The following is a 17,424-nucleotide window of genomic DNA, read 5'->3' as shown; positions in this document are numbered from 1 at the left end:
TGTAAAGCTAACCGAAACCCTAATCCCATGTATGTTTCTCTCTCCCCTTTTTAAAGCCTCAATTCCCTAAGTACCTCATTTCTACCTAGGACCATATGCTTTCTCCTCTCCTTTTTATAAAATGTACCAAAGATTTCGTATGGTAATGCCCACTTTTATAGATAGTTACCTAGTTATGGTATGCCTCTGTTCCATTCCCTTTCTAAAACTCATCTAGACCCTCAAATGTTCCCCTTGTCTTCGTATGCTTCTGATCGCTTGTCTTTGATATAAAGACTTCTGACTGTCCCCCACCTAAGAGATTTTTTATTTAATCCTGGTATGTTTTTCTTCCTTTTAAAACCTACGACGGTCTACATATAACATTTATATTATGGTTCTCACTTCACCGCAAAAGACTAAATTGTCGTGAATTTTCGATCTCGAATTTGATATACGTAACACCTTGTAAATTCCTCTTTCCTGCTGTATAGAGTCTACCAAAGAATGATTACTCCTAGCACTAACGCCCCTACATTGAAGATCTGCTTTTTCGTCTTACATTACACTGCTATCAAATAATGCCCGATGATCTCCAAGATCATTGGTATAACACTTCCTTGCACAGTTAGTAACCCGCCATTACCATACCATACCCATGCCTGCGTATTAATAAATAATCTGAACACATATCTAATGTAATTAGTCTTCACATTAGCCACAAAGTCAAACGCAACCTAGTCGTATTATTGTAATTAAGAATATTGAGACGGTTTAAAACGAAACGTGGATTTGCACTATAAAGGGAAAAACGTCTTATTTATAATGCATAACAAGTTTTGTATAACGACAAATGTGCCGTGTCATTATACATATGTAAATCCAAACTAGCTCCATGGCGTATCCGCGCTCCGTATCGACCTTGTTAATTAGTACCATTTTATGGATTGACATTCTTAATTTATGTTGTAAATATCTGTTCTTATGAATACTAAGTTACAAATGAGAATGAAGAGTAGAGACCAAATGTGTCATAATACCACAACTATTCCCAATCTTTTAATATTCATCATGACACTATGTATAGGCCGATGTCACCATGTAAAATTCGTGCCATTACACTGAGAGGTGCTTTATCTGTAAATGTAGAAGTTTACATACATTATTTGTGTGACTGTTAAGGAAAACACGTACATTTATACATATATAGATACGGAAAATTGCACGTATGGTAATTGAGTATCATAATTAGTCTCCGACTTTAATTATAGATAAATGAATGCCGCTTCAATATGCATATAAGTTTTGTTCAAAAGACACAGAAGTGTAAAACTCTTTTCAATGAAATTTAGAATAATGAAAATATAATTAAACATAAATCGATATCTTTCAATATCTATGAATTCATGAAAATATATGTATATATGAAATGATCAGAAAGTCAAAAGAAAATATTAGCTGTTTTTTCCCTATTAGACGAGCGGACCATTATTACATGTTTGCCAGTTTAGTTTGCTGTAATACCACAAAGGTTTGTATGTACATATCTGACCAATCATCGTTTCCTCTTTTTGCGTTGATGATGTAATAATGATGTAGTTCATTATCGGAGATGTACATTAGATACGATAATGCAGTCCCGAAGATGTAGCAGGCGAAGGGAATGCATCAAATTAATCAATTTTTAAAATTTTTATAAATAGATATTTTAATAAAACTAATTTTAAAAGGAGAACAAAATATTGTTTGTACAAGCGCTGTAGAAACACATGATACTACTTTTTACGGTCAGTGAATCACGAATTAATATTATATATGGTTAACTCTACTAAAATCGTTGCTCTGATATTCAAGGTACCGTTTCTGCGTAGTGCTGGCTCTATCCACGATAAACTTTACATGTAAATGCGTTAATATTGCTTTATTTTGCAAATACTATATATACTTACAAATGGTTTCAAGACTAATCAAATTGATCATTGTATTAATAACTGATCTAAATTTACCTGGAATTATCACGACAAGGAAAGGTTACATTTAACTCCATGATGAGTTTGCAGTTGTTTAGCTTGATAACATTGTTTTCAGACGTTCATATTTACTTATTCCTTATGTTATCATACTTTTCATTTTCAGTTTTATTTGTTTACTAGAATTCAATATCCTGCATTCCTGATGGAAAATCTGAGATGAACACGAACCATTTCGTTACAATGGATATATAGTGCCAGTGCTTGTAGTTTGAAAATATCATATTTTGTTACTATTTTGTACTAAATGAAATTATATACAGAATCCATTAAGTATGCAGATATAACAGGGCTACAATATTGACGAAAATATACTTTTATGACTAGCAAAACACAGCTATGAGATGTATTTAACGGACCAGCAGGAGCAGTTTATACTTTAAATGTTGTACACTATCGTTGAAGATCGTAAATTATCTATTATCATTATCAGATAGTTATTTACAGCGTTTACTTCCTATGATGAATTATCACTGTAGTATTCGTGTGCATATACAGAGGTAAATTCACGTAGTTTGAAACCATAGCAATTAGAATTCAATTAAAAAACATTAGAATAAATTAAAACCTATTTTATCGAATCGTTATTTCAGATTTATTATCATCTAATACATTTTTATTTTGGATCTAAAGAGATTTGTAAGCCTCTCAGAATGCCAGCTGGTCATATTGTTTTCTATTGAGGAAAAAATAAAACTCGGTTCAAGTACCAATGAATATTCCATTATGGTGGATGGAACTTGAAGTTGGTGTGCCAACATTAGGCTAGTGAAGGATGGATCACTTTATATAGAATTAATGCCTGAAATATCTCCCATGAGATCCATGAATTTCATTTACGGTTTTTTTGTTGTCCAATAAGTGGAAAATAACACTATTCTGATTAAATTATCAAGATGAAGTGTCCTGCACACATTGTCCAGCGAACAATAGACTGGATGGACGTTAAATCCCATCTTACCTAACACCGCTTGATTTAGGTATCGGGCCAAATAAACTTGATAATACGATGGAATAACAATTGAATTTGTATGTTGGGAGGGAAGTTGTGGTTTCGATATTACCTCTCTCGCTTTAGTTTAGGGTAAAGGACAAAAACATTTCAATAAAGAGTTATAGAGCTATGGAAATCGTTAAGTTGGCTGGTTCTATATGATTCTGTTACGCTAATGTTGTTATATAGATGCTTCACTGTCCGATTATTTTCCAAGTTTGTCGTTATTTCTCTGAACGGTTTTTCTTCAATATCGCTGTTTGTATCTACATGCATTTCCATGCTCAGTAAAAACATTGCATTAAAACAAAGAATACGTGGCTTTTGTAAGGAATTAAAAGTTGATAGTGATCTGGCTTGAGATATAACTAAAATATTATGTTGTGATTTAAGATATGAAAGACGTTTCATTATATTAAATGTCTTGGATCCACAGGCGGAAAGAGATCAAAAGGTGACAGATTCCACTTTCATGGAACTGAAGCGAAACTAACCAGTATAATTGCTTGATAACAAGGCAGTCATTACCACACATCAATTATTTGCAGAATGCTTTCAAATGTTTTGTGGTAGGTAATCAGAATACCGGAAACATATTTGTATATACATTACGATGGTATCTCATTTATACCATATACTCAACATGAAATATTGAATTGTATTGAAAATATTAAGTAGTGTCAAAATATATCAGGTTTTACTTATCGAGATCATTTTCATAACTCAATGTCGGTTTAAAATGAAACGAAAATGGATCATCGAAATTTGTTTTTAATTCCCTTATGTCTGTTCTATGATATAGTAATATGACTTTTGCGATCATACTTATACAAATTACTTTTAACAAGTTACTGTATATACTGATTAATCAAGGCCGTTGATAATGGAATGATTTAAGTGTTCGATTCATATTAAGTAAAACAGTGTATATTATTTCATCTTATATAAAATTGTTGAAAAACAAATTAAAGAAATATATTCTCACAAGGAAATTAGATTGAATGAAATAGATAAATATAATTATCGGTTAGAGCGTTCATATGACTGTATCCGTATTTCCCCGTCGACTCCTATTGCTAGAGTGACACCCGACCGTATGAGATATGGCCATTTAAACAATATACCAACATCACCAATATTTGTTTCCAACACGGAAACTTTCATCAAATTAACAAATGTCTTGAGGCGGTGTTACTGTGATGTTAATGAAAATGTATTCCGTCAACATCGGGGCACGTGCTCGTCTCGAGTACAACATTAGTGAGAATTGCCCGTGCGCAAGTTGCGTGATGGATTCACGATTTTACGGCAAATCATAAAATTTTCTGTCAGGGTGACGGCAATCCATTAAAAACAAACGCGAGCAGCCATCAGCCCGGCAGGTCGTACTAGAAAATTTTAAATCTACTTTTATTGTCCACGATTGATAATTTCACTCAGAGACACTTTAGTATAATTTAATATATATCATTAAAACAATCGCATAAACACCTTCACAGCTTAACATTTTAGTGTAATATATCTTATCATCCATGTGCGAAAAATGACTGAATAATTCTGGTTTTAATAATTCAAATGAACCTGAACATACATATAAGAACTTGATATTGAAAAATGTTTTTTTATAGATTTTATAGAAGTGCTATATATGTATAATTTAGAAATAATCTTTTTCGTGAGCTTGATGTTCAAAAGGAAGACGTTGAGAATGCACTTTTCTGCCGATAACAATCGCAGAGGGGGAACAAGTGATAATGTATGTAAGAGGAAGAAATTTGATAAAAGTTAATTAACTAAAAGTGCAGCACTCACTGACAAACGTCCAATAAATTAATGACAACTGTCAAACACGTGATGTCTTAAAAATGTCACTTGATATCTTAATCTGTTTTTAGATATTAAAATAAAGTGGACTATAATTGCTTTGTATTGTACCATATACCACAAGGGTACGATTAAATCGTGTGTGTCATGCCCACTCACTCCTCATCCTCTATACAATAACAACAAATAGCTCAGGACAGTCAAACAATACACAGATCTCGCTGTTATTCCACAGGTGTATCATGTTTTCTGTATATAAATTTTCATTTATTTCCTTTATAATGCTTATGGTATTTGTTACAGTCGCCTCATAGACTTCCAAATTAGGCCTTTAGTATCACTGAAGTCCTACAAAGAGACAACATATGAATGATGCAGTTTATTTCATTGCTTTTCTCTTTTGTACTTAACTCTCAATTTATACAGAAAGGTGCTAATAACTAGTGTGTCTTTTGTACAATTTTACACATTTACATCAATAATCACATACACGTATTTGACGATATTTATAACAACGAGGCTTCATACTGATTCAATAAGGACGAAATCATCCATCCGTCTATATTGTACTTTATCAGGGATCTATGTATAAAAGATTATTCTTAATTTGTTTAACTCGTTTAATCAAATTTAAGTTTGATACCAGGACAAGTTAGAATGTATTATCATATTTTCTGAACATAATGGTCGTTTTCACTTGTATTATCAGTTGAGATAAAAGGCACTTTGATTAATCCTTTGATTGACTCGAAAGCCAAGTTGGGAAAAGATGAAGATCTTAGATTTATAAAAGAGAAAATATGATAAGTAAGTATATTAATCGAAATTCATCAAAAATATTCTTAACATGGTTTGGTAATAACAAAATGAGATAATACCACCCACAACTGTAACATATTAAGTGGATACATTTCACTCCATAAAATCACAATGCTTTTCCGTTGCACTATCTAATCATCATGTGTCATCGAAAGAACCTTTTCCAATTACTGAAGCTATGAAATATACATAACTTCTCATAACACGTGCGGAGCATACATACCATAGTTGTCGTTCCAAGGTCGCACATCCGTCAACGTGGCCTCGAAATGTCCTTTTTACCATCACTAGATACACATAATGCTTTTTTTGTGTTACATTGACATATTTGACGTCCTTCCGTTGACGTTCCAAACCGAGACGAAAATTTACTTTCCCGCTGATGACTCAATAAAGGTGTAAAATTAAAAGACAAGATTATGAACCCATTAAAACTATTGCTAATTCGAGTAAGGGTGATTTAGTTGTATGCAATTTCAACTAATACTACTATTTAAAGCAGGGTTAATTATTGTTAAAATGTTATCTTGCCATCTCAAGAATTGGTTTAAGACCATTTTGTTCTTTCAATTTTACAAAAACGATTAGAAACGGTGATGTGTAATAGTATGTCCCCGTAACATATACCTTCAAATGAGAAGACTGGAATAGCTAATGTATATTAAGTAAATTTACATGTGATAAAAGCCGGATGATTTATTACATGAGAATGGAATATTTCGCGATGTGTAATTAGTCTCAGTTTTTGTTCCGTGGATAAAAAACAGCAATAGCTAATTGAAAAAAAAAAAAGAAAAAGAAAACACAAAACAACAAACTAACATACAAATACGAACAATTTAGAAAATCCACATTTAAACAGGCAAGTACGTTACGATATAGAAAATGTTTTCAGCATTCAATATAATATGAGAAAAGTTGAACGCCAAAGCAGGGTCGAATCGTAAATGAAGACAGGTGCCATAAGAATTATCAGATCACTGAATATGATTCCCAAATAGCTTTAATGTATATAGAACTAACAATGTATATAGAATAGGCAGATGATACCAATACTACATTGCATCGTAACTTGGTACAACAGAATGCAGACACACAGTAACATCAATGCATTACATCATACTAAGTAGTGTCCTTTAGCAATTCTCAAAGTTCATCATTGAGTTAGTAGGATTGAAAACATTGAGGTCCCTCTTTGTATATATATAGAGAGAGCAGAATATGTAGAGCAGTAGCTTTATCACAAAGAGCGAGGCCTACTCGATGACCACGTGAACTCTATCTACAATAAACCAAACCTTCGCAAAGACAAATGATTAGCTAGCCACATCGCGTCATTACAGTTATTCAGATTTTCAGCAAGGAAAACAACACTCATACCGACATGTCATCTGAATATTGGATGTCCGATGCCCTTGAAATAAAAAACACTAGGCAATAATTCAAAAGGGTCGTCGACGACACCCGCCATTCAATTTTGGTCTACCCAGGTAATATTGTCTCGTTTCCACATGAGAACATGTTTACCAACAGCAGAATCGCCATATATGCTAACGGGACTCCAGCAAGCCCAAATTCACGGACATGACAGACTCTTCTACATCATTCGTTAATCTATATCTCTTCCTACAACATAGCCAACATGGACAAATTTCAACCAAAGCAGTATGACAAGCGTGATGATTTCAATAGCCCTATTGTGAATTTTCCATTTCTGGATAGCAACACACTTGCGTCCCCAACCTATGGTATTTACGTGTCGAATTCGACTCGATATTCAAGGGCCTGTTCCCATTATCACAATGTTCGTGCAAGAAGTCATCAGCTGATTTACAACTCGTAACACAAGGTTTCAAAAGATGCAGGTTGATGAACATAAGGAGTTCTTGCCAATTTGGATTTCCACTGTTGAAAAATAATACCTCTATAAGAATATATATTTTCACACTTTTCCTCTGCTATCACACCTCGTTTAGACTAAAGGAACGCATTGATGCATTGATTTAAACACTATATCTGAAGAAAGATGAATAATGCAAGTATATGGTTGTAAATTGCACAACAACGTATTTCATGAAAGAAATTAGTGTCCTCCTATGTAAATGTGATTCAACTGGTGCGGTTATTGAATCATTTTTAAGGTAGGCAGAGAGATTGATTCTGGTTGTACGTCTGAACTTTGGATTTATATTACCTTCATGTTGGTTATTGTAAAAAAAAAAAAAATTCGAAAAGCGTTATTATATATGCAAAGTTCAAGTCGAACGTTACATTAAATAAGCTATATATCTTTGTTTTACGTTTACGATATAAATTCTTGTTTGCTTTATCTGTCTGTTTTGTCAGAAAATGGCATTTGATTACTACAAAACTGCGGAGTATGTTTTAATATACAGATAAAGGATTGATTGCTTAGATCAAGTATCCATGGTGCTGTCCCAGACACTGTACAGATGTTGTCAGCTCACCTTTGACAAGAAACATGGATCTCATCAACATAAGTCTCATCCTTCCCGACAACAGTAATCGCATCAATACCATCACTAAGCCACAGCCCAATATTGTTACTACTACAAAATGTCCAGCTCGTTGGACCGGTAAAATCTTCCTGGATTACGTCCATGCTGAGCCGCTGGTGATTACATACTAATTAATTAAGCTTATTTTAGTACTGTAATATGTGGTTATTGTAGGAACAAGTTCGACCGTCTGAAGTCGTAGCCCTGTAAATAGCGTTGAAAACCAGGACAAAAAGTCTGAATACTCATCTAATTTCAGTCCAACTGATAGTGAAACGATTATGTTATAGCATCATTCTATACAAGTTTAGAATAAGATGAAGTGAAGTATTGAATTAAACTGAAAAATAAACTTGTACGGCAGCTTCTTCCCTCTAGACCTCGTTAGCAAAAGTATACTTACAACATTAAAATTATACAGCAGATCTTTCCCTCTACACCTCATCAGCAAAAGTATACTTACAACATTAGAATTATACAGCAGCTCCTTCCCTCTACACCTCATCAGCAAAAGTATACTTACAACATTAGAATTATACAGCAGCTTCGTCCTTCTTGAATTCGTCAGCAAGAGTAATTTTCATGCATTGTTTTATAGATTAAATCACTATCTTATTTATCTATTTATTTAGTTTATTAGTTATCTATATAGCAGTTTCGAGAACGTATACTGAATGTAATATTAAACATTAACAGATGAAACGACTTATAAAATGTTAGAATATTTTGATCATGAGATATGATTCATGACCGAGTACCATAACAGTTAAATATATCAAGTCTGCACTGGATCTGGTATGGTCACTAAACATTTATCTGGTTAAAAGATCATGACGTTTGCGTCGACATAAAGAAATATACTGTAAGTGGGCCCATTTTGCTCTCAATATGTTGATATCGTGATATGTGTGAGCATTTGAATAGGCTCTAGGAGAATAAATTTCAGCAGTTGTCAATTTCTGTGATGTGTCATATTGCTTAAAACTAATGCGACATGTAGATATTCCAATTATATGCATACAGATTTAAGTGTAATTTGAACTTTTAACAATTGCACAAAAGACACACAAATGAATAGCATCTTTCAATGTAAATTGAAAACAAGATACAGTAGAGCCAAACAATGAATTCAACCGCATCATACAGCTGTTTCGTATTTCTAGGACTGGTCTGTGATATCAAGGACTTAAAACCAAAATACCAAGGAGGCGATTCAAACGAAAATCTAAAGTGATTGCAAAAACTTTCAAAATTTAAATAGAAAGGTGCAATAATTTTTTTAGTGATTTTCATGTCCATGTATCTGATAACTTCAAAAGTGCGTCATGCACATGTGTATATTCTGAACCATGCCACCATTCGAAAGAATTAAAATTTGGAATGCAGTTACGTCAAACCTCCGAAATTAAACATTTCACGCTATAGAAAATTATGATATTTTAACGACAGTAAAGCCCCTATTGCAGGAAAGCTTTATAGTTACTAACATTAAATAACACCTTTAACCTCTTGAATTCAAGATGTTGAACTGAAGAATTAAAATTTTAGGTAAAAGAATTATTGTTTTACATACAAATAAATGATTATCTTCTTTCAAAATCGGCAAAGTGGAGTATGAAGGGAGATAACTCAAATACATCTCGTGTTAGTTTACAATTGACGGAAGGTGAGGTTTTTAATTATGAGATCTAGGCCGAACAGAAAACTGTGTAATTTACAAACATGAATATTCAGACGGCATGTGAATGGAAATTGAAGTGTATAAAAACAAATTTGGATTTTAATATCAAAATCCTTTACTCACTGCGATTACACCTTTCAAGGAAGAGCTATATATACCATGGGAGATAACTCTTGGATAACAAACTCTCTATATTATAAACTATTATTAGCAAAAGATGATTTTCAAATTTCTGATTTTTATGTAATTTGAGCTGTCAGTAGATCGCATTGAAACAATCATCTTGCTCAAACACCTTTTGTGTTCAGGTTAAAATACTACTGGTGATGATTCTGATATCTGAATGCATTCCGATGATTTAGGAAATCTCGGAACAAATTCAGATGAGATATTTTTTATGTTAATGTTTTTATTTCAAACTGATATTTCACGATTTTGAGCAAGTTTCTATAGACTTGGATTGAGCACAGACTGGTTTAATGAATATAGGCTTACAACTGTTTGATACCATACACATATTTTAGCTTTGGAATTGATCCTGACACTCAACCTCATATGTATGATTTATATGACATCTGCGTAGTAATGATTTATAATGGTTTACACAACGAAAAATTCATATAAGAAAACAAAAAACACGATAAAGAAAATGATTGGCGTTTAGAAATCATTATAGATGTCAGAGAGAATTGTGTACGTGTTGACATCAGGAAGAAGCAGTGGGTGTATTTTATAGTCACGATGAACACTTTAATTCCATGATACGACAACAAAAGATTTTATTTTATATTGGAGCATCGGATACTCTGCTGCTTGTGTTAAGAGACTTCTCCGACAGTTAGAAAAAAAGTGTCTTTATCTGTACCCTTTCAAGTACATTCTTATCTTATTCTCTTATATGCCTCTGAAATATCTAATATAAAGATCCCGGTCTTTCACGATCACCAACGTCAAACAAAACATATTGCCACTCATATCGTAAGAGGTTAACATATCTTATTTAGGATGTAAACATGCTGTACTGGTGAGTATTCATAGGTAAAACCAACAAAGAGAATACCATCATTTCAACAAAATCATAATTCAAACTCAAACCCAATGGTAAAATATGAACACAAAATGAATTTACTCCTAAAACGTGCAAGAAGAATAAAATCATGCGTTCCTGAAGAGTAAGCGTCTTCTTCACCGACAAAATCCGGTATGTAAATATAAATAAATCCATGTTATCAATGTTACTTTAAAACTTTTCTGAAGACAATGGTTTGCGTAGGTTTGGTCTTCAGTTATCACGTCGCACTGTGACATTTCATTGTGGCTATACACACTATATATAAAGCCATCTGTATCAATCATTACTCCCACGGAATACCCTCAGATGTGTTATAAAGTCATGAATTAGACTCGATCTGTATTTCGTTTAAGATATTTAAGGTTTTAATCTAGCAATCCCCTTTTTATGTGATGGATGTTTGACATTCCACTATTATCTATTTATAGTGACAAACGATTGTAAGTAGATGATAGGAATGTAACTCCAGAAACAAATGGTAAATTCCTGAACAAATCTGTACTTAAAAATGTCACAATATGACAACGGCATATTACAACAAGTTCATACTTAAGTGGTGCCAGTGTATATCTCCAACAAAAACAACAAAGGAAGGGAGCTAGCATGCTATTTTGTGACATTATAGTCACGTATGGAAAAGATAAGCCGTTGTACTATTATATCTAAATCGAGACTGAGTTCTCTCTGAGAAGGGAAAAGTGTATCATAACATGGAATTTAACCAAATTTAAGGGACATAAAGGCGGACTGAATATCTGAGGCTGTCCCTGTATCAGTTGCTCTCCACAGACAAAAACTGAAAAAAATTGTGACGTAAGATATTCTGACAGTGTCTTTACTTATCCTGCCTTTAATTATATAAATCTGCCAGCATAGACAATAAAAGGATGACAGCCTATCCTACATCAAACGCTAAATTACCTTTATCTACAGCAATACCAATTGACAACTTTCTGCAAAGCTTCATGAAAAAATGTGACCATTTGGATTTCTCTGGTGTGATTTTCAATGTTTGCATGTTTAGATATAATCCTGTTCCCAAGTTATATGTCAAGGTTGGTTCGATTCTCTATACCACTATATTCTATGTGAACAGCAGAACGATAGACTTTCGGACACGATATTTCATGAGAAGTACATTGGTAAAATTCTAAGGAAGCTTTATAGTAAATATCACTATCTCGTTGACAATATTCCATTTCCTTAAGTGATACCAAATTGGATGTCTGTGATGCTTGTTAGTAGGCCTGAGGGATCAGTTCATGTCAACCTTGTTCTTATTTAGGAAACACACCATTAGTAACCTGGATTGACCACGATGTGCACGATGGGAATCATCCGTGACTTCCGGAACACAAGTTCTTATTTCTTCATGTGTTTTTAAGTATATACGTGTAAATCTCTATTTCGTGCACCTTTCCCTTGTTTTGTAGATTTGTAATTTGAATTCACTTGTTTCACTTCAATACATCACTAGATGTGAGAAAAAGAATGCATCTTTGCTTCACTTTTTCATATAAGCTTTAATAGGAATAAAAGGACAGTGATATCAACTCATTTTAACTCAAAGACAAAATAAATGAAATTTTAGCTCAAAAACAAAACAAGATGGCGGAAAAATTAATGGAATGATATTTGATCATACTTGTACTATGGGCTGGAGAATGGAATAAATTTCATATCACACTTGTACGAGTAGAAAATGATCTGACAATGATCAAACGCATAATTTCAAGGTCTGGTCTGTGATAAGTTTACATTTTTGAAGGTTGAGAATTACATGTTAAAAGAATTGAATAGGTTTTCCTTCAAAATTCACATATCAAGTACTGAATATCTCTGTTCGGTAAAGTCACTACGACAAAGAGAACAGCTAGTTTTGATATGTTTGATATATACTTGTTATACTGGTGTTAGGTAATACCCTAAGCAAACCCAAGGGTACTTTGTTCATACAGACAATTAATAACCTCCTTACCACATTCTAAAGCTTGAGTATTGAACTGCACCTCGTTACCACATTTTGAAAGATGATTTATAATCTGCACAAGGCCGGTTTTTTTTCTTCTCTCTACTCACAGATCAAAGGAATAATGATTTGCTGAAATCTTTAAAATTACTACTCAGTAAAATGAACGGCTATATGATATATATTGAAGACGGGAAATAAAATATATTTCTTTGGTATTTTCTCATATGTAATTATTAGCTCAAATTGTGTATAATTATGGTATAATAAGCGATCGTAATTAACCAAGCACCTTGTACTCACGTCACTGACCTCGTATCTATCACAGTTCTCCCTATACATATTACCTACATAAGCTATTATCTTTCCCGTTGTGTATTTTTGTATTCCGAAATCGACTAGGACAAGGAATTTCGGTTCAAAGGCTTCTATTTTAACATTGTACACATTTCAACACCATAGTGTTGATAATGACATTCCATCACATCAAATAAGAACAATAAGCTTTAACAAAATTATCAAATTATCCTTTATTGTGTTATTGACTTATGTTTTGTTATTTTGGTCGAATGTTTGTAGATGCTAGATGTCTCGGTGTCTGCGAAGTTCAATGTGAGAAAACATACGTGTAGTTATCATTATGTATTATTGATCGGTAATATACCACTTTGCTATACCAACCTGGTCCTAGTTGTGAAATCTTTAAATTTGACTTGAACAAAAACAAGAACATTCTTTAAAGTTTCAAAGTTGTAGAAATATCAGATCGTTATTTTTAGCATCAAATTTGCAACTGTGGTCACGTGACGACCGTTCGCATCAATTTTGCTTTAAAATTTTAGTTTTTCTGTTTGATTTTTTTCACTGACCACTAGTTAATTCTAATCAAGCATTGAGCAACTGTGGTCAGGTGACCACCGTAAACAGGTTATATTTTCTAGTGAGACTATCATGGTGGTATTGCCATTTTTATCGCTTAATAGATAGCGGTAATCCCATTATCTGAACTATAGTGAAGTAGCGTTTAAGCATAATATGACTATATTACACTCCATAATCTTTATATTGTATATTTTGGAGTTGAATGAGATAACATTTCATTTGTTGAACGAGTATAAAATGTAAAGATGAAACACAAAAGAAACAATATGGAAAGCTATTATCTACAGTAATCTGTCAGACATAAAATTACTGTATAGATATCGTCACAGTCGTTATACCGTGTCTATCTTATCCCTAGATATGACTTGTCGTATTGAACGGTGCTCCCTACTTGCTGTATTGAAATGCGTGAATTCTTAAAGCTTCCAAGTGACACAAGAAATTAATATAAGCGTTCATGTATTTTCAACGTATTTCATAAATGTTAACAGTTTTGTATGCATTTTCTATCAAATATTAACACATGGAATGGAGTTCCATCATCACAGTCGGTCATCCATCATCACAGTCGGTCACATATGTATCTACCTTCTGTAGTAATATATCTACATTGTATGATCTGCCATCTTTTGTGCTTGGTTACGGGAAGATAAAAAAGTAGTCACTGACTGTCGGTTTGGGCTCAAATTTTTGTTTCATTACTTAAATATTTTCTGTCGTGAAATTGATGATAAGGCGATTGTTGTTTCCATAATTGAAGGTAAATAGAATTATACACAATTATATATATATAAATCGGGGTTACACAGATTTATGTTCCAAATCTTCGAAATATCTATATTGATATTCCAGGTATGTTTATTATGGTAGTCCGTACTCATAAGGTTCTGAAAATCATAATATAGAACACTTCATCTAGTTCATATCATTACATACACGACACTGAATATAAACAATACAAAATGTAAGTTTTGGTGCAGCATTAGGCTTTAATTATAGGCTTAATTAATAATCACATTTCAATTTATAGAATCTAAATAACAAATCAAAAGGGTCAGTTGGTGCAGCATTTACTGAACTTGACGTCATGAACAAAATGTGAAAATCAACTAAAGGTCAATTCATTATTGTTATAAAATTCGATATTAATATACATGTCGTGATTATTTAATTTATAATACAAATATGCTTGCTAAAGCTCGGCGAAAAATAATAACGCCAAAACATAACTTGAATTTTTCAGATGAAAGTCCGTGCTACATTCTCCAGTTGTAAGAACGTTATCTGTGTATAAGTACCATATTCACCACACTACACAAAATCCTTATAGATTGTAGATTTCACCTTGTTATCGCAGTGGTTTATAAAATATCTCTCTGTAGGTGCGTAGAATCCAATGCGACGAACAATTCCGACAGCCGGTAAAGCCTTAGATCGATGCCCCTGTCTGATTTGGATATAACATTCCATACGTACTATTCCTTAACGGAATTGACAAATCGTTTTGTAAATTTCCTACCGACATTCAGTCAAATATGGCAATACAAAACGTTACGTCCGCCGAAACTAACCCCTGGCGGTGCTGCAGCTGCGCAGTCGACTAGTATACGTATGAGAATGGTATAATCTCTTAACGATCAAATCAATTTCTAGGGAACTTCGAGATGATGGTCGACTGCTCCGTCCTGACATCGTTCCCGCACTCTTGCATCTCTTAGATTCTTCCTCCTCTCGTGCGAGCATGCGCTCACGGCGTGGCGAAGGGTCGGCAGTTTTTGGACGATGTAATCTTTCAACAATTTCATTTATTTCCCCGTTGTCTGCCCCACGAAAAGCAGGGGCTCGCGGCAGGCTTATGCTTAGTTCGGGGACAAATTCATTGCATCTCCTATCAACACTAAATCTCATCTTCCGGCGCTCCAGTTTATCTTGTTCCCTGACGGCGACGATTCGGTTGGGGACCCGCTTCCGACGGACGACGGGGTCTTTATATTCACTGTATAAATGCTTGATGTTCATATTATTAATTCGGTGGTATGTTGTGCAAAATCCCGCCATTATCACCTGGAGATTATCGGTGACTGTAACTGTATTAAATGTATATAGAATGCTAACAAACTGCTTACCGAAAACGTTTTCGAATGGCGTTGTCTCCGAAAGTAGCGCGGTTACATCCTCATGCCAGTACAACGCATAGAGGCAGTAAGTGCAGAAATCCTTTAGGAAATGGAATCACACGTATGCTATTGTTCAAACTTCATAAACAAAATTTTGATTGAAGCACTTTCACAAATTACCATTCCCTCGAAAACAATAAATCCTTGAATTAAAGAAATTTACGATTAAAACGCATATTACGTTCCTAGATGCCAGGTAGATCTCCTTGTGCTCTTCCGGACTTGCAGTGTGTCTATATACATATATAACATATCTTCACCGGAAACTGGACGTTACTTCGTCTCGCAGTCCTAACCTCTCAGCCAACTAGGGGCAGCGTCGATAATATGAAGGCTTTGTGTGTGCCCTGTAACCATTGGGAAGAATAAACAAACCTAACTTTCAAAACATCAATACACTTAAATTTGCCTAGTATACTTTGCTGTGTATATCAATAATAGGGGAGTATATTTTCCGCTCGTGTGCGCCAGTTAATACCTACTTACTAGAATGAAGTCTTTGAGATCTACCATAAAGCTCTTTATGTTTTTATATGGGATTTCATTTCGCTGTGTGTATTGTTACCGTATATTAGGCGTACGGTCACTGTGTTGACTATACAGTCACCACTCGTATCAGTGACGCAACGATACACTGGTTTAATCAGCGGTCTTTAAATGACAACCGCTAGGTATTTGAAGTCGTTAAAGGCATGCCGTACATTTTGAGATAAATCACATAATATATCAAAACGAAAGAAAATCGCATTGCCAGATACTATCAGAAATCAATTTCACCGTTGAAATAATACATTACACTAAATAATAATACCGGGGTAGTGACTGTTATCAATATTTAAATCTACAGAAGAAATATAACGACTTGTCAACAATATGGCTGTTCTTATCCGACTTCGATAAAACTAGGACAAACATGGAACAATTGATTTCTTTATGTAAATAATTGAAAAAAAAGTAAAAGGAAAAACAAAAAATGGTGTGTTCTGTCCAAAAGACGATAATTGTCATATCAATCTAAAAAACATCTCTGAATTGCAAGAAATGTTATGTATTCAACAGACACCTCACATGTCTTACAACGAAACCATGAGTCATACTGACAGACATCTGACATATCTAAAACGAAACCATGAGTCATACTAACAGACATCTCACATATCTAACAACGAAACCATGAGTCTTACTAACAGACATCTCACATATCTAACAACGAAACCATGAGTCATACTAACAGACATCTCACATATCTAACATCGAAACCATGAGTCTTACTAACAGACATCTTACATATCTAACAACGAAACCATGATCTAGACATCTCACATATCTAACAACGAAACCATGAGTCATACTAACAGACATCTCACATATCTAACATCGAAACCATGAGTCTTACTAACAGACATCTCACATATCTAACAACGAAACCATGAGTCATACTTACAGACATCTCACATATCTAACAACGAAACCATGAG

This window comes from Ylistrum balloti, unplaced genomic scaffold (assembly GCF_031769215.1).
Source record: "Ylistrum balloti isolate Yb309-2 unplaced genomic scaffold, AGI_CSIRO_Ybal_v1 Utg369806, whole genome shotgun sequence".
Classification (NCBI taxonomy): domain Eukaryota; kingdom Metazoa; phylum Mollusca; class Bivalvia; order Pectinida; family Pectinidae; genus Ylistrum; species Ylistrum balloti.
The sequence above is the reverse complement of the archived record's forward strand: the minus strand, read 5'-3'. Positions refer to the sequence as shown.